Below are 21,143 nucleotides of genomic sequence, written 5' to 3' on the forward strand. Positions count from 1 at the left end.
CCGGGCTGGACTGGGGAAGAGGGGAGCCCAGCAAGGCCAGGGCTGGAGGAGGATGGGATGGGGGCGGGGGTAGGGGCTCAGGAATCCTGCCCGCCCAGGACCCAAGAGGGTAATTTTAGCCGCTCTCCCATTGTCCCGACGTAAAGATTTCAATAGGTAGGCGCTCAATGCGGAGAGGAATGGCAGCACGTCCGTTACAAATAGGTAGTTTTGTTTCTCTTGTTGTCGCTACACGGAGTCAAACAAAGCCTCGTCTAAGTTTCCTTCCACTCTCTTGTTGGGATCTTTGTGGCTAAAATGCACTTGACTACAAAGGGGGGGGGGGAGAAAAAAACCCTTGATGCCATTTCTTTTTTTATAAAGGGCTTAAACCATCAGGGTTACTTATTTTCTTTCTTCTGTAACACTCTCTCCGCCCCCTCCTCCCTTGATCTACCCTTACTCACCCTAAGAAAATGTACTGAATAGTATCTGTCGGCCACGTTCCATTTATTATCTTTACAAAACTGTGCATTGTTTTGTTCCTTACTAACCTTCTACCCATAACCGCCCTCCTCCCCAACCCCAGGCCCCACTCCGACTTCTCCAATCCCTGCCCTCCCAGGCTTTTCTGTTCTTGTCAAACTCGAGATAACTGTGCTCACTGGAAACCCAGAAAAGTTGTGAAAAAGAATCTTAGACTTTTCTTAATAAATTCTTGCTAATCGACCTTCCCCCGCCCGCAGGTTCTCTTTTTTCTCTTAAGTTATGGTTTGTTTTAGTTCTTGGGAACCCGGGAAGGATGAGACTGGCTTTCTCTAAAAGCATAAATATATGGCACTCTTCAAAATAAAGCAATGTCTTCTGAGTATTCGAGGTGTAATATTAAGCTAAACACGGACCGGGAGACTAGGAAAGAGAAAAGGTTGAGAGGATCTGGAGAAGAGAAGGCAGCCACGGGCTTTTCAGCGCGTCTGGTTTCAGGGATGTAGCTGGTGCGCCCCCTACTGGTAGATTCGCTTTTCCAAGACACTTGCTTTTACCTTTAAAAGAAGGTGTTTGGAAATAAAGAAAAAAAAAATGAGGGGGATGGGAGGAAGATCAAACTAATTACACGTAATCTAAACAAAAGAAAAGTTAACATATCATATAAGCTATGGAATCAATCATAAGAATCAGATTTAATTTGCTTAACTTAGAAATGTACATATAACCTCGAGATAAGTGGGAGGTTAAACCATGGGGAAAAAAATAGGTACAAATTATGAGATTCAACATATGAATGAATTATGATTGTCCAGACGCCACAAAGGGCAGACAAAGCATTCACTTTATGATTGTGTATGCATTGGTCTGTGCTTAACTGCATTTTCTGAAAACTGAAAAAAAGCTTATGGATAATTAAGTTTAAAGAAAAAAAACCAAGGGATTGGTGTGGATAATGATGGTGTATATGGAGTAAAATAACTATTAATAACAGATGGTTATACAAGCAAATATTTTTAATCTCTCTCTCTCAAGGGGTAGTAGTAAGAGGAAGAAATTTTTTCCTTGGGATGATATATAAAAGCTTTTATACATTCTCAGATGCATGTGTTTGTGCCTGAACTCTATAATAATGCATTTAAGAGGTTAAAAGGGCTGCCTAGGTCTTTTGTTAATTGCTTTTATCATATAAATAAGCTATGGAAATACATTACAATTGTGTTATCATTGGTTGCATTTATTTACAGCTTTATTTTAATTAAGCCTGCTGTACTTATCAAGGCAATAAACTAACTGTGGCTGGCATTTATGCATAATAATGTGCTATGAAAATAAGATTAAAGAAGATGGTGATAGCAGAAACAATTTTCTCATTAGATTTTTTAGAACATATGCATTAAAAAAATCAGATCACCGGCCACTCTATTTCAATCCAGCACCATCACTGGCCCCTAAATATAATAATAACTATAACAATCATAATAGACGACAGAAGCAGCACTGTTTTAGGTTCATAACAGACGGCTACAGTACTAATAACAATACACCATTGACTACCAGGGCATCAAAATAGGACTTGGAAGAGGGTGCTTCAGCCTCTGAGAATTTAAAATGTTGCCATTGGCACAATTTATGAAAATTGAAACTGCGTAATCTAAAGAGAGTGTAACATTTCCCTTCCACGAGCAGCCAAAAGCTGCACACTTTTAGAGCAAGATTAGAAATTATCAACAAAAATGCGTAACTCCTGGGATGTTCTGATTTGATTTTGTTCTACTACGGGCCCCAGCCCCGAATGCTTAACTGATTAAGTGGAACTCAATTTTATTGAAAAATCTCTTGCATTGATATTTCTCTCCTCAACTCCCCTCATCTGTCCTCAAGTACTATAGCTGAAGCCAACTAACAATTTTGTGCAGATAGGGGACTGTAGACTTATTTTTTCTTCTTAGTGGCAAATAGAGGTTTAACTTGCAGTAATTAGGTGAGAACTAGCCAAGCATCTTACTATTATGATGCTTGTTAAAAAACGCTTCTTTTCTGCATCTGCATTTGAGTGTGTTCCCCTCCTCTCTTAATCTTCTTATGGAAATGAAGGCAAACGGCAGGGAACCTGCAGAGTCTTGGAGAATGTCCTTGTTAACTGGAATTTCTCAGCATTGCTAATTAGCAGAGTTTGACGACCACCAGTATTGGGGGGAAAGCTCTGTTTAACCACTCACAAACCATTCCGAGGAAGAGCAGACTAATTTTATTTTGTAATTAAAATCTGAAAAGGGCCCTATTTGACAGTTAGGGCTACGAGAGTTTTATCTCCCCGTGAAATAATTACTGCCTTGATAACTCAATTTTCTGAAAAACGTCAACTGTGGGCTCCAAAAGTTTTAATTTCATTACGTAAGGAAAAAAAAGAGAGAAAAATAGAGGAAAATGTACAGAAAGGCTTTCTAATTCTGGAACTGGTTAAATATATTAGGAGGCAGATTTGGCCAAAGGAAGGGTTTTTTTCTCCCTTTTTGGTCGTGTTTCCTCCAGATCCTGACCTTCCAGCCATCTCCACTGAAAGTGACCACAGCAGTGATCATACCGCAGCGAAAGGGATCCTTCCAGCAGTGTGGTAAGAGGCAAATAAAGCTAAAAAGAGAAGTACGGCAACCCAAGAAAAGTTCCTGATTTTAGAAGCCAAAAATAAAGGAAAATTCCAATGTTTAGGACAATGTTGGTGCAATCTGGTAAGATGAGATTTTATTGATCTTTATCTCCTAAAACAAGAAAACTGAGAATTACAGAGTAAGGAGACTGGCATAAGCTAATTTTAAAAATATTTCCTTCTCCCCTCATCGCAAAAAATCCTCAATCCCTCCAAATTGGAGGATGCCACGAGACTTCCAGAATGATCACATCTTGATCCTCCAAGATTGATGAAACAAACACAGATAAATGAAAGTAAAGGAAGGTATTAGAGGACTTCTTTTCCTTCAAAAAGCATCACATATTTTCCAAAAATAATAAGAAATAAGCTGGGAAAAGTTAGGATTCTGAAAGTCAGAGCAAAAATTAGAATAGAATTGTACTTTGACAAACTTCATTTGCTTTAGACTGTGAAGGACCCCTCACAAGAAATCCTGGAGAGGGTACTTCAATTTTTATAATGCAATTTTCAAAATGATAGAAGGTCTTTCATTTACGTTTCCTCCATTTTCTTCCTTTTGCCAAACTTGTCAGATTTTGGAAGTGTGAAGGATTATTGACAGGAACTCTAATAAATGTTTCTAGGGGATACAAAGAACAAGTATCTACCCCCATCCCTTTTTATTTACTAAGGTGCAAATATGCATATGGATGCGTGGTAGATTGGCAATTTAAAATTGCTTAATCATATTTTTTTCTTCTTGTCTGTCCCTTCAGCATCTTGCTTTTACTTTCCAGAAGTGGTATTACACATAACAAATGAACAAGGAGGTAACAAATGCTATTTCAGTCCAGACCCAATTTCACCAAATGATTTCACTCAAGAGCTGTAAGGACCCTTGAAACCTAAGGAATGCACAACTGCTCTGCATTCAGCTCTTTTTGTACTCTTTCTCTTTCTTCTAATTCCCACTGATGAAATAAATAAATTTTTAAAAGAATTCAATAATTAGAAAACTAAATATATTCCCCCCAAATATATATAGTCTGAAGTATATACTTCAAATTACAGCAACAAAAGTAATATATAATCACTGGTGTGTGTCTTCAGGGCTATATATCATAATCATCACATTGCTTACGGTATCACATAGATATGTACATCCTTCATATATTCCAGCTCAAATATTTCCTGGAAAAAGGGGGTCACACTTCACAATTTCATTTCCATTTCTGAATTATCAAGCAGTTTTAACATAAGATTCTGTCTCTGCACTGCAGCTGTTGCCCAGGGAAAAATGCAGTGTGCCCACTAAATGATCTAATTATTTTAAATATAAATTCCCTTTTAAAAAAGACAAACTGAAAATTTAAAGAGTTGCCCCAGTGAGTTCCAGTTACATTGAAAAAAAAATGAACCTATGATTGTGATATTTAAAATTAGGAGAAGGGAATGGAAAGCGCAAACAAAAACTCAGCAAACAGACCACCAGGACCTGGAAGTGGCCCCCCAGTTGCGCACGGGCCCTTTCCCACCTCTCAGTCATCACTTGGGAGTCTTAATGCATATCCCCCGACTGACCACACTCTGCTGTGCAACTCATCATACCAGAGAAACAGGGCTTCCTTAGAATCCTGATTTTCCAGTGACTAGGATTGTTACCCTCATTTTAGGTAAAAGGCGATTGTTTTAAGTTCTCCAACTGTGATTATTTCATTTAGTTGTGACCACAACTTTTGTGAGAAAAACAAACCTAAGCCTTCCTAAGGTTTCTCTAGACCATATTAAATGACACACGAATGACACCCCAGTGCATGCCGGCTGCACACTCCCTGCCGGCAAGCCACCCAACAGGAACGTCTTTGCCTCAGCCTGGCCCCTCCCAAGCTGCAGCAGTGGGATTTAGTCTGCGTTCTTCTGGAGATCTCATGGCGCACAGTGCTCCCCTGTTACCTGCAAGTCCCCTTACGGAAGTACAATCGGACATAATACAAACTCACGAAAAGCGACAAAACCCAATGACCTGAGAGGGCCAAGGATTTGGTGCCCCAAAAAGCAATTTGGGGAAAGAAATTAGATCTGCTTAACGTGTGCGTGAAGGACAGGAATACTATCAAAGGAAAAGGAAGAAAGTCTTTCACCTGTTTGCATGAAAAGAAGCTGAAAGCAAACCACTGGGGGAAAAATTACCCTACAATCACCATCAGCCCTAAACAAAACTGTTACCCACTTTTTCTCAAAGATTTGCAGCTGCGGCTTGCTCTGGAAAGTGCTCTAAAGCAAAGTGTACACCCATCCTGGGCGGGCTGGCATCCTCAAGGCCTCCCATTGACATCTGGAACCCTCTCCCCAAAGCTCTTCTGGCCTCAAAAGAAATGTCTGAGAAGTCTGCCTTCCCAGAGGCCCACTTCTGCTCAGCCCTTCTCACCCCCCTTCCAGCCCCAGCTCAGATGGAGTTGGGCTTCCAAACCCATCCCAATGGAATTCTCAGATCGCTAGTCTGATAATCTTTAAAGGCTCTTTGGGAACTGGGGCTCTGACTTTTATCTCCCCTCCCACCCTTCTTCTCTTTTTGTAGTCTCTCCCCACTCCTTCTCCCTCCCACCCCACCCCCCCCTTAATTTGAAGATCATTGACACGATAGGCTGTAATGAGTCCTTCAGAAACTGTTATGATCTACAGTGACAATCTCTGCACCTAATTCACAGATTATTGACAAGCACTGTGGGCTCAATGGTGTCAAGTTGTACTTGTGGTTTCAACACCCTTCAGCAACCCACATAGCAGCTGGGCCCTGGATTAGGACCCACAGCCAGGCAGCGCTTATCTGCCGTGCTGAGTGGTGGAAAGATGTGTATCTGTCTATACCTCAGCTCCTTGAAGCTGGGCTGGGCTTTCTCCCTGGCGCCTCCGTCTGTCTCAGGGTTGGATCAAGGGAACCAAAGGATCTTCAAAGTGGGAAAACAAAGTAAAAGAGCAAACTTGATAAATGAATGTCGGCCTTAATAATCAGACATTTTCTCCACCTTCAAACAGCCACCAAACTCTAAGCCATACACACTGGCTTTCAGAGTGAGGCTTGGGTTCAACCAGGAAAGGTGTTAGGGATGGAGGGGAGAGAGGGCAGAGAGCTTGACACGGACTCCCTGGGCCCAAGCTGGGCTGGCCCATCCTCCTGGATCGTCCTCAGAATCGGGCAAGATTGACTACTTACAAAGCAGGGCGCCCAGCCAACAGGCGCGGGCTCAGGCCTGGACGCTGAGACAAGAGACCAAAACTGCCCGCCCCGCCCCTAAAGGGCGCTTTGCTGCTGCGGAGAACCCCGGGCCGTTGCCAGCCGCGTAGGCTCTGCCTGCAACTAAGGAGTCCGTCACCCGCTGCCCCCTCCCGGGCCCCAGAGATGGCAGGGCTGCCTTCCCGCTGGCCTCAGCGGGGCTTGGGACTGTGGCGGGCGCTGAGGCCGCCTGAAACCACAGAAATGACACTGCGCTGGGAGACCTGGGTGGCCTTCCCAGGCCTAGGCCACCCACTTGTTTAGTCCTCTTTCCTAAACTAGGGACTGCGTTTTCTCCTTGGCCCTGGAAAACTGGGGACTTCCTGCCCACCCGCAGCCAGGTGCAGCTCCTCCCTCTGCCTTCTCCCTACAGGTCGGGACCCCCGGGGAGGGGAAGCGGCCGAAATCTCCGGGCCTCTGGCATTGCAGATTCGACATCACTTCCGAAAAAAAGGCATACATCCCCCTTCGCGGGTCGCCTCCAGGATTCTGCTGGCTTTGGCCTCCCCACGCCGCGGGCAGCCTTGGACCGCGGCTGTCAGCGCGCCGGTAGTTACCTTACGCTCTTGGCCCTGGTTCCAAAGCTGGCCCGGACTTAACATATCCGTAATGGGGACTAGCCTTTCGGTAAAGCAAAGGGTGGGGGTGTCTGTCGCAGGGAATCCCGCTCGCCCGTCATTTCTGTAGAATTCCGAGTAAAAACTGATCAAAAGCCTCGATTCTTTTCCTGCCACTGTATTCCAACTCATTTATTGAGAAACATAAGCTGAGATTCGATTCTGCAATCAGATAGAGAAGGCATCGCACCGAACAGCAATTCCCCTGAAAACACAGTCTCGGATCCGCTGATTTCGGGAGGTGGGAGGAATAAAGATCAACATAAACAACTTGGGTAGCCACAGTATTAAATATTTTAAAAAGTAATTCTGTCATGAAAATTAAGCCAGTTTCCTTCAGTAGGCACTCTTAAAAAAAAAAAAAAAAAGCAAGCCCTAAACTTCTTAAGGTTTTTATCTAAAAGTTAAAATTGTAAGTACATCCCTGAAGATCGAAATCAGAAAACACCTTGTGAGGTCATACGTGTTCATTTAGTGCTTGAATTGTTTCTATTTGATTTTAAACCTAAACAAACCCATATTTTCCCATTTTAAATTCAGAGGATGTGTCATTTTTATATCTTTCTGAAAGAATTCAGTGTGTCCTTTTGCCCTCACTTGCTGACCATAGAAAAAGTCAAAGCTCTTTCTCGTGTAGACAGGTAGTTTTCGGAAGTGTAAAAATACTCTTCTTCCCCTAGGATAATTTGGATTCCTGGTCAATGAAAATGCTGAATTTCAAAAGAAAATACTCTTTATCATTGGCACCCTTTGCCTGAAAACCTAGGGCTGAGATAAAAGAAGAAAGGTGTCCGGCACCTGTTTCTTAAACAGTATCTGGAATTTAAACACTAGCCGGCAAAGGAAAAGTTTGATCAAGATTGGTTTGGGGATGGGAAACACCCAAAGAAAAGACTGGCCTTCTAATTACACTCTGAAAATAAACAAATAAAAAGGACGAAGTTATTTCATTTACTCAGAAACAGTTACAATACTTGAAGGACCTCCGAGGGCATTCAAGATGCTGCTGACAACGTCAAAACAGCAAGCAGCAACAGCATCTTCCGTTTTATTTTTTGAAATGTGGACAGAATGGGAGAAGTAACTTTTGCTTGGTTCTCCACTGCTGCAGAAGAAAATTCTGTTTTGTTTTGTTTTGTTTTAAAAAAATCATGCTTCTCTATCTTGTTTTACCATTGAAGAATCTTTAAAAAGAGTCCTAAACCCAAACTGGGGTAGGGAGTGGCTGGGATTCGAGGAGAAGGAATAGGTTAGTCTGTATTTTTTTATTGAATTACAGTTATATCTCTCCTTTTTATTTTTATTGAATTAAAATTATATTATCTTTCAAGAATATAAAAACTTTTTTCCTTGCCCCATCTCCTTTTTGGAGGGTAATAAAGAGTTTAACCTAATCCCAGAGCAAGGTTCTAGTCATTTCCAGGACTGGCGCTGCGCAGTTCCTACTGTGTCCAACAGGGGGCGCTGGGCACGAACCTGCGCGGCGGCTCAGCGCCGCTTCACATCTGAGCCGGGTTCCAGCCCCGGAAGGCGAGAGCCGCTCGCCGGGTCGAGTACAGAGCTTTAGTCTTCGTGGATAAAAAGAGATTAAAGGCTAAATTCTTTTTTTGGGGGTGTGTGTTGGGGGGGGGAGGGTTATCAATTTTAACCAACTACGAAAATGTAGAGCTTTTTATCCTTTGATGTTCTCATAAAGAAACTCCTATCGGTTGAGGAATTACACGGTTTCTGAGCCAACACTGCAGCTACAGTGTAGGGGAAATTATTTAATTAAAAATATATTTTTCCATCTGTTCACATGATCTTTTTAGAAGTACTTAAAAAGCTGACACTGATCCCTTTGGCCTGTTAACCCTGCCCCAAGTTTCAAATACTTCGGCTATTTCGAAGGCCCTTCTATTAATTTGAAGGGGAAAAAAAGAGACCCAAATATTTAAATGCCCCCTAAACAGTTACTCCTCTATGTCCTTTTTTTTTTCTTTCTTTAAACAGGGGCTTTTATGTGATTGACACATTTCATACTGCCGATTCTGCAAAGCCAGGTATAAATGACAAGAAGCGGCTCTAAAAAAAAAAAATCTGATGTTGGACTACATAACACCCATGTATAAGATGAAATCTAAATAAAATTGTGATCCACCCACCGCCGCCCCAACTTTAAAAAAAAAAACCTTCACCTGTATTTAAATAGCGTGTCTTTAATTACAGCAGTTGGGGATGCATGAGGCTGAAATGAAATTAGCAGTCATTACCAGTCCTTTAACTCTGTGGTGCTTTTGATCAGCACTAAATTAGCTTTCCAGTCCTAACAAAGACTCTACAGCAAGCAGTGGGCTGTAAATAAGACAGCGCGACCTGCCCTCAACACCTTTTCTCTTGTCAATCATAGCTCCATCATTCAGCCCAAGATTAACCTTTATCTACTAATTTTTTTTTTTAAAGGAAAGACAGAAAGAAGAAAAGGAAAAAAAGAAAAAGGAGGCGGGAAGGAAAGCCCCCTGACCACCACATGTCGCAATAACAGAGGTTCCCTGAGAGCCCCCTTTAAATTGTATTATAATGAGCTCGTGTCAGAATCTGCAATTTCCAAATCACCCCTCCCCACTCCACCCCCCTGCACCTCTCGAATATATTAGAAGAGTCAGATGCCGTTCAGGTAGGGAAGGAATCTCTTTCCCCGAATTACTAATTGGCCGTGGGCCACCCTCCATGAGTCGATTTGCCATTAGCCTCTCCTCCTCTATTAGGCTAACAAAATTTCAGGAGAGGAGGGGAGGTTTGAGGAGAAAACACTGATAATTTTAAGGCATATACATAAGTTTCTGGGGTGAAAACAATCAATTTACTCCACTAATAGTGTCTAGTTTCTAAGTCTGCGGAGAAAAAACCACCAACAGCAACAAAAACCCAGCTGCTTTTCCCAGTACTGAATTAAGAAAGTAAAACATTGATTCGAATTGCCATTAGAGGGCGCCAGAGAGCAAGCCCCTATCACCCCGCGCGCAACTTCCCACAGTAGCCCTCCTAGCCTCCAGCCTCGCCATGCTCTGTAATGCCTTCTCTCAGGTAATATTTCCTGCTTATCCTGCCTTCTTGCACCTCTAGCCCCTTCAATGTCAACCTCTCATAAAGAATGAGGTGTTACCATGTCCCTTTCCTTCTCTTTTTTCACACCCCCTCCCCCACAACCACCACCAAAATGGTAAGAGGCCAGATGACACGGTGGCAACCCCATAATGCTATATACCTTTTGACTCCAATCACTCTTTCCACTCTATGTAACCTTGGTTCTTTGTAGGGATGAAATGCTAGAATTTAACATTTTTAAGATGGAAGCCTGAATTTTTCATTTCTGCATTTCTCTCTGGGGGCTCATGGATTTCTTCATTTTCATAGAAAAAGAAACACCCTCCCCCCCTTGCAAGGCAACTGATTATGTGCAGCACTAAAACTGTTCAGAAGAGAATAAAATAATTTCACTTCATTTCTGCATTTGTTAAAGACATCAAAATTAGCACTGAATTCCAAAAGTTAACGCTTTCAGACTTAAATCTGCCAGTGTTAAATGACTGCCACACAGGGTGTATTTCCAGATCTCTTAAAGGTCAAAAGAAAAAAAATAGAATGAGAGGGGAAGAAAGTGAGTTGGGGGGGTGGGCGGAGAGGAGTGAGCTAGCAGCGAATGTCAAAGTTGGGTTGCAAGCTACTTACATGTCCATGCCAGATCAGGGTGTTGTCTTGTAGCAGTTTGATTGGCAGGTAAAAAAGCGAAAGAACGTGAGGGCTCCCTGAGCCTCATGTCAGCCCAAGCTTGATCACTTCTCACCGGACAGAGCGAGTTGAAGGAGCTTGCAATTCCCCTCTCGTCCTCCATCCAAGGCACCGTGAATCCATTTCGGCTTTTCTTCCCCCCAGTGTCTCCATCAGCTTCCTGCCTTCACCCGCTTCGTCTTACACTAGTCTCCAAGACCTAGCCTAGCTTTGCCACTGCAATCCCCTGCAACAAGAAAAATCGTTTATGGCTTAAAACCCCAAATGGCTGATTTTTTAAAAGAGAGAGAGAGAGGGAGAGGGAGAGAGAGAGAGGAGAGAGAGGGTGAGGGGGAGAGAGAGGGGGAGCGAGAAGAATGCACCCAGAGAACAACAAAAAAGTCAGTTATCCTAACACTGCTCTATCCCCCCACCGTACAGAAGAAGAATTAAAAAAAAAGCTTTATGTTTTTTCAGTGGGTATTCAAAGATAATTTGATGCCATTGTTTCTGCTACAGATGGTTCTTTTAAATACAATAACACGGCTCTTTGTGCAGGCTACCCACAATAAAAATCGAAAGCGTTCCCCTGAATAACCATTTTGTTCTCTCTTGTATGGGGCCAACAAAAGATGCCGTGAGGTAATGGGTTCTGTTTATTGAAGCCATAGAATAGGGGTTTGATAAAGATTTTTTTAAAGCAGAAGACCTTGCAAGGTCGGGCCGATCTCTTCATATTTTTTTATTAAAATATTTATCCAATAGATTATTCCTTGGTGCAGCTGCAGGTTTCCTCCTCAATTCTTAATCAGCCCAAACATCTGTCTCTTTGAGGAGGCTTTAAAAAATCTGCAATTGTATCAGTGGTGCAGTAACCTTATCAAATCCTGAGTTTTTAGGATCAGTACAGGCAAAGGCAATGGAGTTTCAAGTTGATTTGGTCCTGATGGGGTGAGGCGCGGAGGGTTGGGGGAGAGGAGACACAACAACCCCAGATAGAGCGACTGAGGACATGAGGCTCCCTCCCTCCTTGGCCAAGTACAACTGCGTGAGCCAGACACACAGATCACTGAGGACTTGAGGTGCGTCTCCTGAGCTCTGCGAGCTCCCACCCACATGTGCATGTTGGACAGGGGCTAGGCATGTCCTCTTAGCATGCTCATCCTCTCCCCTGGTTAGGTCTCCAACCCAGGAACCCAGGATGGGAACCCAGGGGGAGGAGTGGAACAGCTAAACGTTAGTCTCTAGCACCCAAAGGGTCCTACTCTTGGCTCTCTCTCATTCCCTGGTAGCTAGCTTTGACTCGTTGATTGTTATCCTGCCAGGGGACTGGTGGCCACCGTCCCCTGTTACAGCGCCCCATCCCCTCAGGCTTGTTCTTGCAGCCACCCCGCTTCTTCCTGAGTCCCACAGGGAACATCTGCTTCCCCTCATGGGGGAAGCCTACCACCTAGACCCAGCTGAGGTCTGTATTCACACTGAGAGAGCCCTGACCCCTTAGGCAATGAGGGTGCTGCCGGGGAAGCGCAGGGGAAGACGGCTAAGTTTATCTACCTTTCTATAGGAATTAATGCCAGGGCTCTCGGGCCTCCAATAGTCCAGAGTGACAGTAATCCACTTTCATGACTTCTGCTTTGTGTGTTGTCACTTGTGGCAAGACAATAGTCTGGGAAAATGGCTTTAATCTTAAAAACAAGTTTTCATTGGGTTCCCTCTCTCTGCCCCTGCCCCGTTTAGTCCTCCTTTTCTTCCCATAAACCATTCAAAATGAAAGAAAGATAAATGCTCAAATGAATTCCTTGACAAAACCCATCTTAGCTTCTAGTTTCCCTTTTGGAAACAGTAATGTTATTGGTTTACAGCTGGTCTGAAGTCATCTAATAAGGGATTCTTGGGGACTATTACTTAGCTGCCAATCAAGCCTTTCCTAGGAAACTTGAAAAACAAACACAAACCACAAAACAGAAAATTAAACAATTTCTCACTTGGTTGTTTCTCAATAATTCATTTTATATCTCAGTATGAACACCTTAATATCAGCTTAAAAAGAATGAAAGTCAGAGCAATACTAAAAAAGTTATGCATATCCCAGCAGTTTCTGGATGAAGAAAAATGTGCCTGTGTAAGTGTGAGTGTGGTGGGGGAGGGGGACTGGAGAGGGTAAATCAGGAGGGACTGTGTATTTGGTACTGTATTGTGTATTGTAGGAAAGAGGAGGCATTATGCAAAATTGAAAGTCAACAGTAGAAACACTTTTCCCAACCAAAGGTGGAGTAGGGAGGGCAAATGTGAAATGCTTAATCCAGCATTTCATAACTTTGCACTAAAGAAGTAATCCACTCAAATAAAGGAATGATCTCTTCCTGCTTCCCTTGTCATATTTTTTCCGATCATTAAAACTTATAAAGGATGCCCCAACCTGAAAAAAGCTATTTTCCTTTTTATAATCGACTGAAAGAAGAATCTGAACTGCTCTCCTCTCCCCACGGAGAGAGGGGTCTTGAGCCAAATCTAGGTCTGTAGGAGAGAAAGGCATCTGTGAGGAGCCTCAGGTGACCAAAGGTGAGCAAACCTTACACATCTTACCGATCTGTTCAAGCCGAGCATGAGGGAGTCTGCAGTCTCTCAGCTGGCCTCACTCTCTTGTGAGGGATCAGAAAGATAGTTTTCTAGGCAAGTCCCCAGAAGTTGTCTGAAAAGCTGTAATGCCCCATGTCTATCTGACATGGGGAAGACTTCAGCCTTTAGCTAAAAAATGTGGACTGTGGCACGGTGAAGGGTCAAAGTGACAAACTGCCTTGGTAGGTGAGAGAATCAAGAACTAGTCGTCTGCAACTGGAAAATTGCTTTAAAAAACCCTTTCAATATGTATCCAGAAACTAAACTGACTGGTCAGCTCCTCTCTCCTTGGAGTAAACACACACACCAAAACGATTCTAGGCTATAGAAACGGCTTTCTGACCGGGTTGGGGAATCCGTGTGGACCGATTTACGGGCATTTATGCGTGCCTCTGAATTGGAAACTTCCCTGTTCGTAAGTGCTTTGGGGCCACAGCCAAGCTTTCCAATGCTATAGGCGCAAGTCATCCTGGAGAGATGCGGGGGTGGCGTACCCCCCTACTCCTAGACTGGATGCTGGTGAGAGAAAGGCATTCAGCAGGAATGACTTAGATTGAGGAAGAAAGGGAGGGAGGGAAGAAAGAAGGAAGGAAGGAAAAGGAAAGATAGGAGATTAAAAAAAAAAAGAGAGAGAGAGAGATTTTAATCGGACTCATGGCAGACAGCATTAGCAAGAGGGGCACCCGAGACCTGGTTTTAAATAGGCAAGGGCTGCTTATAAGAAAACACCATACGCACGATCAGGGTCTGAATGTTCCAGCGAACCAATGACGGTACAAATCGCGAGTTCACAGAGATGGCATGGTGTCACGCTTCAGCCATCAGCTACAGCGAAAGCTGTAGCTTCTCCCTCCTTAAGCAATCAATCATTCACTAACTGGCCGCTCTACCCTCTCCACATGGAAATAAGTCGGCCGGCCGGCCGGCCACCCGGCGCGGGCGGTCGGGGTCCGGGGACGCCGCTGGGGGCTCGGGCGCGGGGCGGCGGGCACGCTTCTCCCCTGCCCTGGCCGGCGGGCGCCAAGAGGACGGCCGCGCCACCTCGGAGGGGCGACCACTCGCCCCGTCTGCGGAGGGTGACAGCCGCGAGGGTCCATACACCACGGGCCGGGGAACAGGTTGCTCCCGTCAACTCGCCCAACACAGTTCAATTACGCACTTAGACAAAAACGCCGCCACTCCACGCGACCACCTGACGTGCCCTCCAAAACGACGGGGAGCGCCCCGGCTGCCGCCACCGGACGCTGCCCGGGGACGCACGGGGCTTCAAGCCAGACTACGGATTGCAAGCTGGACGCCGAGAGCGCGCGCAGGTGCAGAGAGCGGAGACCGCCTCGTTCAAAGCCCCTGGAATGAGCTGCTGGCCAGAGCCTCGGCCGTCCCTCCTCCCGCTTTCGGGGGGCCCTGGAAAGCCGGGGGCGCCCGGACTGGGGAAGGACCGGGCTTCTCGGCTCGGGCGGCTGGCCAGATCTCGGGGCCCTGCGGGCTGGGGCGGCGGGCCCGGTTCGCTCGCGCCCGAGCGCGGAGGCCCGGCTGGCGGGGCAGGGTCCCCGCGCGCGGAGGCTGCGCGCCCAGCGGCCTCGCGCGCCGCCCGGTTTCCCGCGCTCTCGGTCCCGCGGCCCAGCGCGCCTCGGCCCAGCCCGCGAGGCCTGCCCTGCGCGGCGCGGCCCGGGCTCCCTCCGGGAGGGAAGACGCCGGCCGAGGGGACTCCGACTGAAGCCGGGTCCCGCAGGCCTCTGGCGCCCCGGGCAGGCAGATCTCTCTGACTCGAGACTCAAAGGCTGAAGCGACCTCGGGAACCAGTGCTCCTCCGAGCGCACAGTGTGGCCACTTCGGTGTGCTCCCAGCGCGCCGCATGCAGCCACGCAGGCCCGGGAGCGCTGGGAGGTGGGCGTTCTCCCCGAGGGCTGGACAGGTCCCCACGAGGGGTAACAGGATGGAAAGTCGCGAACGGAGGGAGAGCCATCGAGGCGGCGCGCACGCGCCGTCACGGAGGAGGGAGTCTCAGGTGCGAGTCAAGACGGGGAAAGGCCGGGTGGCCAAGACGGGAGTGCGCCGAGGCGGCCTGCTCTCTTAGTGGCTACTCCTCAGCATGGTCTTCCTTCCCACCCGTGTTCAAACTTCTGGAACTCTCTGAGGTTCTCTCAGTCTTTGTTTTATGCTAAGAGTGATAATGGGACTAGAGAAAGGTGTGCTTTTATAACTAAGAGGAAAGTTGCAGGTAGTACAAGGCCTATGGGGAACACTCATCGATGGCCTCCTCTAAATTTTCCTGTTATATATAAAATAAAATTATACATGCAATCATACGTTTTGTGCTTATGCATTAACAGTATTAATTTTAAAATGTTAAACATTTAAAATATGCCACAGATTTTGAGACACTTTTTTTCAATTTCCTCTTATCAATATTTCAAGAGTTTTAGTAAATGGAAATTTCTCTAGCCTCTCAACCTCTGAGTAACAGGGTAGTGGAGTGAAAGGAAGGGACCAGGATATTCGTTTGGGGTCCCTCTGGCATATCTTTACCAGTACCATGCTCCCGGAATTGCTTCTGGCATCAGTCTAAGATAAATTAACTTGCATATTGAATAAAATATTATCATCTGCTGGACTTCAAGAATAACCTAAACTGGGGATATTTTCCAAAGGTACACCTTGTAACTACCAGTACGTGGTTGGATTTGATAGGCTTGTATTCGAGCCAAAATTCCCATAGTGCAGTCCCATGAACACGCTTGCAGACCCAGTATGAAAGCTCTATGTACATAAAAAGTTTGGAAAGCTGTTCCACAGTGTGGTGATTATTTTTTGTTTCTCTATTTCAGAGGCCCAAGGATAGGCAGTTGGTTTGGGTGGCTTACTGATACATTCTTTTTTTTTTCCAAAGATTTTTTTTATTTTTTTCCTTTTTCTCCCCAAAGCCCCCTGGTACATAGTTGTATATTCTTCGTTGTGGGTCCTTCTAGTTGTGGCATGTGGGACGCTGTCTCAGCGTGGTTTGATGAGCAGTGCCATGTCTGCACCCAGGATTCGAACCAACGAAACACTGGGCCGCCTGCAGCGGAGCGCGAGAACTTAACCACTCGGCCACGGGGCCAGCCCCCTGATACATTCTTAACGATACTAAATATTGTCATGAATTTGGGGGGGAAAGGAGCATGACATTTCGAGTTTTATGTATGCAAAGGAGTTAATGCTCCAAGGAAACTGATTCTAGGGAGAATTTTTATTGACACCTCCCATTCCAATCTCTTCTCTTAACATCCTCCCTTAACCTTTGAAGAAAGAGCAACATTATATTTGCTTGAGGGTAAAAAGAGGAAAGGAACTAACCTTTAATGAGCATCTGTTATATACTAGATACTTTCTCCTATTTAATTCTCTTTAATTCTCATAGTAATCCCATAAAATTGGAATTATTACCCTCCCCCCCCCCCCTTTTGTTAACAGACCAAGGGAAGATCCATCTGGGTTAAATATCTACAGTTACACAGCTGGGAAACAGTAGATCTGAGTTTCAAATTTAGCTCTATAGTTCTAAAATCCAGCCTGGTCTTTAGAATCTGGTAGACTGAGTCCAAATGGACTCAAGCAAGCATCATTGGTTACGGACTGTTGTGGGTACAGGAAGAAATTGGTTGTGAACAGTGTGTGGTCTCATCTTTTTCTTCTCTCTTTGCTCTGGAAGGCAGCTTCTTAATTCTGGCTCTCCTTAGGATCTTTTGGCTATGAAGAGATTGATTTGAGGCAGGGATACAAAAGTCTAATTCTTTTTCCTGTGCCATGCCAAAGTTGGATGGAGAGTTTAAACTCAATTTTCTGAATCTAGGTCTCAATTGGCATCAGGTTTAAGGCCACCCGTAGGCTGGCTTGATGGTTTCAGAGGACAGACTCACATAGGTGAAACTAGGTATCACTCTTAAAACCCCAGCCTCAGAAACCAAAAGGGTGGGAGGGAAATATAGTCATAACAGAACACATGACTGCTAATTAACCTTATTAACAACTGCAAACCAGTGAACATTTATATTTTTATTTTCTCAGAAAGGCAATTAAATTTTTTTTGCCTTCTATTAACTACCTTTTCCCCCCAGATAATCACCTATATCAAAACCAGCCTTTAAAGGGTCAGTAGAAATTATTTTAAGACATTCAAATATAAAAAAAGTATTGTTATTTTAATAGGCACTGTGGATAGTTTAATTTGTATCTTGTATTAAATTAAACATATGGTGAACAGGGTATAATAGATTTTCTATAATTTAGCTGCCAATGTGGCAACAGCAGCCAGTTACTCTCACCAGCAGACTTGTCAGTGGTTTGTTTACTAGCTTATTTGAATTAAAATAAAGCTCCGCTTCTGCTGACTGCACGTCATTATCTATGGGACCATAATCCTGCTGGCAAATCCTATATCTTCCAGAACTGGCTCTTTTGTTTGGGATTACTGAGAGCTTAGCCTATAACAAAGAGGAATAAGGCATCCCTCTCATCCTCATAATTAAGTGTGGGGACTAATTTAGAAACAAACCCAGAAAGATGTACTATTTGGAGTTATATTTCTATACAGAATGGAGGAGAAACAGGATAGGCCAAACACCTGATTGTTAACAGAATGTTTAAACTATTAACCAAGTGTACTACAGGAATCCAGCTTGTTAAAATTAAGAGCAACAGCAAATAAGGCATTGATGGCCTTTGCACGGGGCAGGAATTCTGTAGGAAGGATCTGAAGGTATGTTTGGGAAGAGGAAGTATTAGGGTGTCAAGCAGGAAAAGTTGGGCTGTCTGCTTTGTGAGTGCCATTTATTTTGTTCTTCCATTATCCTAACAGGCTGCACCATTAATAGTTATTGTTATGAGCAGAGTTATTAAAATGCTGAATAAAAATAGCAAAACACTTTTTTATTCACTAGAAAAAATATAACTGTCATTGGAAATTAATATTTTACTTCCAAGGTGCATAAAATTTAGTGAAAAGAAAAGAATGGGTGATTTCCTGGCTCTTTCCCTACACCCAGTTCAAAACATATCTTCATGAATTCTGGTTACCCAATTCTATCTGTGTTTAAGAAAAGAATTTCACAACTAGGATGTATATAAAAACAGCTTTTACAATTCACCATCGATATATAAACTGATGCCTGTTTGTCAAAGAAGAGGGAAAACATGAGGGTTGATTTATCAATGTCTTTAACATTAATTGTCACAGATGGGGATTCTGAGGACCTCTGTGAAACCAAACCAGACCCTGGTGAATTATAAAGCAGGTCCTTAGACTTTAAAAACATTTAGGCAAAGTGACAGTTCAGAACATCTGTTAGCCTTCTGTCTGAGTATAGACTAGATGTCATGGAGTGCACAGCTGTAGGCATTTTAGGCTTTTTTGCCAACATCTGTCACAGCAGTACAATAATATAGGTAATTATCAACACCTTATATAAACTGTTTGCTCTTTTAATTTTCAGAAAGAGTAAAATTAGTGTTACAGTCCTTGGCAAAAATAATTGAGATGAATATAATCATTTTGCTCAAAAAGACGAATAAATGATTTGATCATTCTTTGAAAAACACATTTTAAATATTTTCTGAGGCCAATGTCAGTATTATGCCATTTTGAAAAGCAAAAATTCAAAGTTATTATTTTTGCAAAGAAAAGACAAAAGTACAAGTAAAATAAAGGGAAAGGTAGAAAGAGGCCGATAATTTGCTCTTCAGAGCAACCAAAGGTGACAGGTTTTGTGATAAAAAGGAAGAGTTTGTTAATACCACACCATTGTGGCATTAATTGGTTCTATATTTATAAAGATTGCAAATTCATTTTATAATGTCAGTATAGCAAAATCTGTAGTGATGAATTATAAAAATTCTCTTCTTCCCCTCTCCTTGCTGCTCTCGGTCCTAGAATTTTGCAGAGAAATAGCATATAAAACTGTAGTTCACATCCTGCCATCTTAATATCTAAAGTTAATTTGAAAACGGTTAGCACGTCATATAAATCCAAGGACACTTTATTCTGTTAATGCCACCTGGATATGGATCATCTCCAGTGCTCATCTTAAGATGCTGGGCATTACTGTCTCATATCTGATTCCCTTGACCTAGACTATAGTTGTTTTTTAGTCTAGAGAACTCAAAGCAGCAAGACTATATTCCAAAGCACCTGTTCTGGGGAAGATGCCAGTCAATAATGTCTTATTGAAAGACCAGGCCCAGCCAGAGAAAATAAAGGAATTGAGCTGCCGTAGGATTTCATCCTCTAAACATGCAATGTAATCTTAACCAATTCATTACACACTCCTTTTGTTTCCACTACAAAAAGGGATGTTGCCTTTGTCAGAGGTTGTAATTCCAGTATGTTCAAGCAAAGACAAGGGAGAAATTGAAAAAGTGCTATCAATTCTACCCACAGCCAGGAAGATCTGTAGGGTCAGAAGGTCATTATCCCTGTCCCATGAACAGTTCAGAGTAGACCACAGACAGCTGAGGTTTCCACATTGCACATTGCAGAAAGGTATCATACAGGAGACTCACAGACAATACTAAGAATAGGAGAAGGAAATCACATTCTTAAACGCCTTTGACTTAACACGTGAAGTCGAATCGAATGAACTGAATCTCTATATGGGCAATAACTGTGAAAGCTTAAAATTATGCTTTCATAGAACAATCTTGTGAGGGAGGGAAATTGTATTAACGGGAGGCCACCATGGCAAAAAATTGAGTCACAAATTTTCATGTTCATAATCTAAAGTTCTAGAAAGGGTCAAATGAGAAAGGGAAGGAGGAAGTAAAATGGATATAAAAGGCAGACAACTTGGTCCAAAAGGAAGGATTAAAAATGGAAGAAAGTGACTAAAAAAAGGAAAAATGTGATAGATACTGACAGAGAATAAGAATGTGGAGGGTGGGGGAAGGGGCGAAAGAGAATATTGATGACCAAATGGAGTATTGGGGAACCAAAGGAAAATTTAGGGCCCGTGAGTGTTAGTGCTTCCTAAAGAGAGTGATAGATGTAGGGAGTCAGTTTTGGAAAGAGAAACATTAAAAATAACAGTTTAATAGTATTGTTTTGAAGTCTACGAAAGTGAGTTCACTTGATACTTCTCGATGTATGTCTTTGCCAGTGAGGAAAAAAAATCAATGTATTTTGAGGTCTAGAAAAGGAGGGAAAAAAAGAAAAAGTAACCTATATCCCAAACAACTGGGAAAATACTTTATTTCTAATGTCGAATTTGACTCTTTGAGGGCGTTACTTTTTCCATCTGGTTTTAAATGACTAGAACAGAATAATAGAACAAGGATATCAGCGACATCAGATATTAGAGTGAGCTTCAGAAATGATTGGTCTAAAACCATCTTCACTACAAGGGTGGCTTACAAGGAAATACATACGTCGTAGTATTTCAGAGTTTATATTGTGCATATGAAGGCATGTTTGTCTATAAATATCCCTCCTTGATTACTTGGCACTCCCTGATTGATAGGAATAATACTTGGTTGGGGTCTATTTTATATGTTGAAAATTATTTGCTAGAAGTCTGAGCTAGCTCTGATCAACCCTCTGAAATAGACAGTTTGCCGTCAGCATGCTCTCATCTTCTTCTCTCTTTTGTGCTATCGCCTCTCCCGGCTTGTGCCCACTGCCCTCATCTTCCTTCATTAAGTATCTTAATCCAGGCTGATCTTCCTTAGGTGATGTCCCAGGCTTGCCCCATCCTTCTGCTTTTTAAAATCTGAAACAAATGGCTAATAAATGGATGTACCGTAATGTACTAACGAC

This window comes from Equus asinus, chromosome 5 (assembly GCF_041296235.1).
Source record: "Equus asinus isolate D_3611 breed Donkey chromosome 5, EquAss-T2T_v2, whole genome shotgun sequence".
Classification (NCBI taxonomy): Eukaryota; Metazoa; Chordata; class Mammalia; order Perissodactyla; family Equidae; genus Equus; species Equus asinus.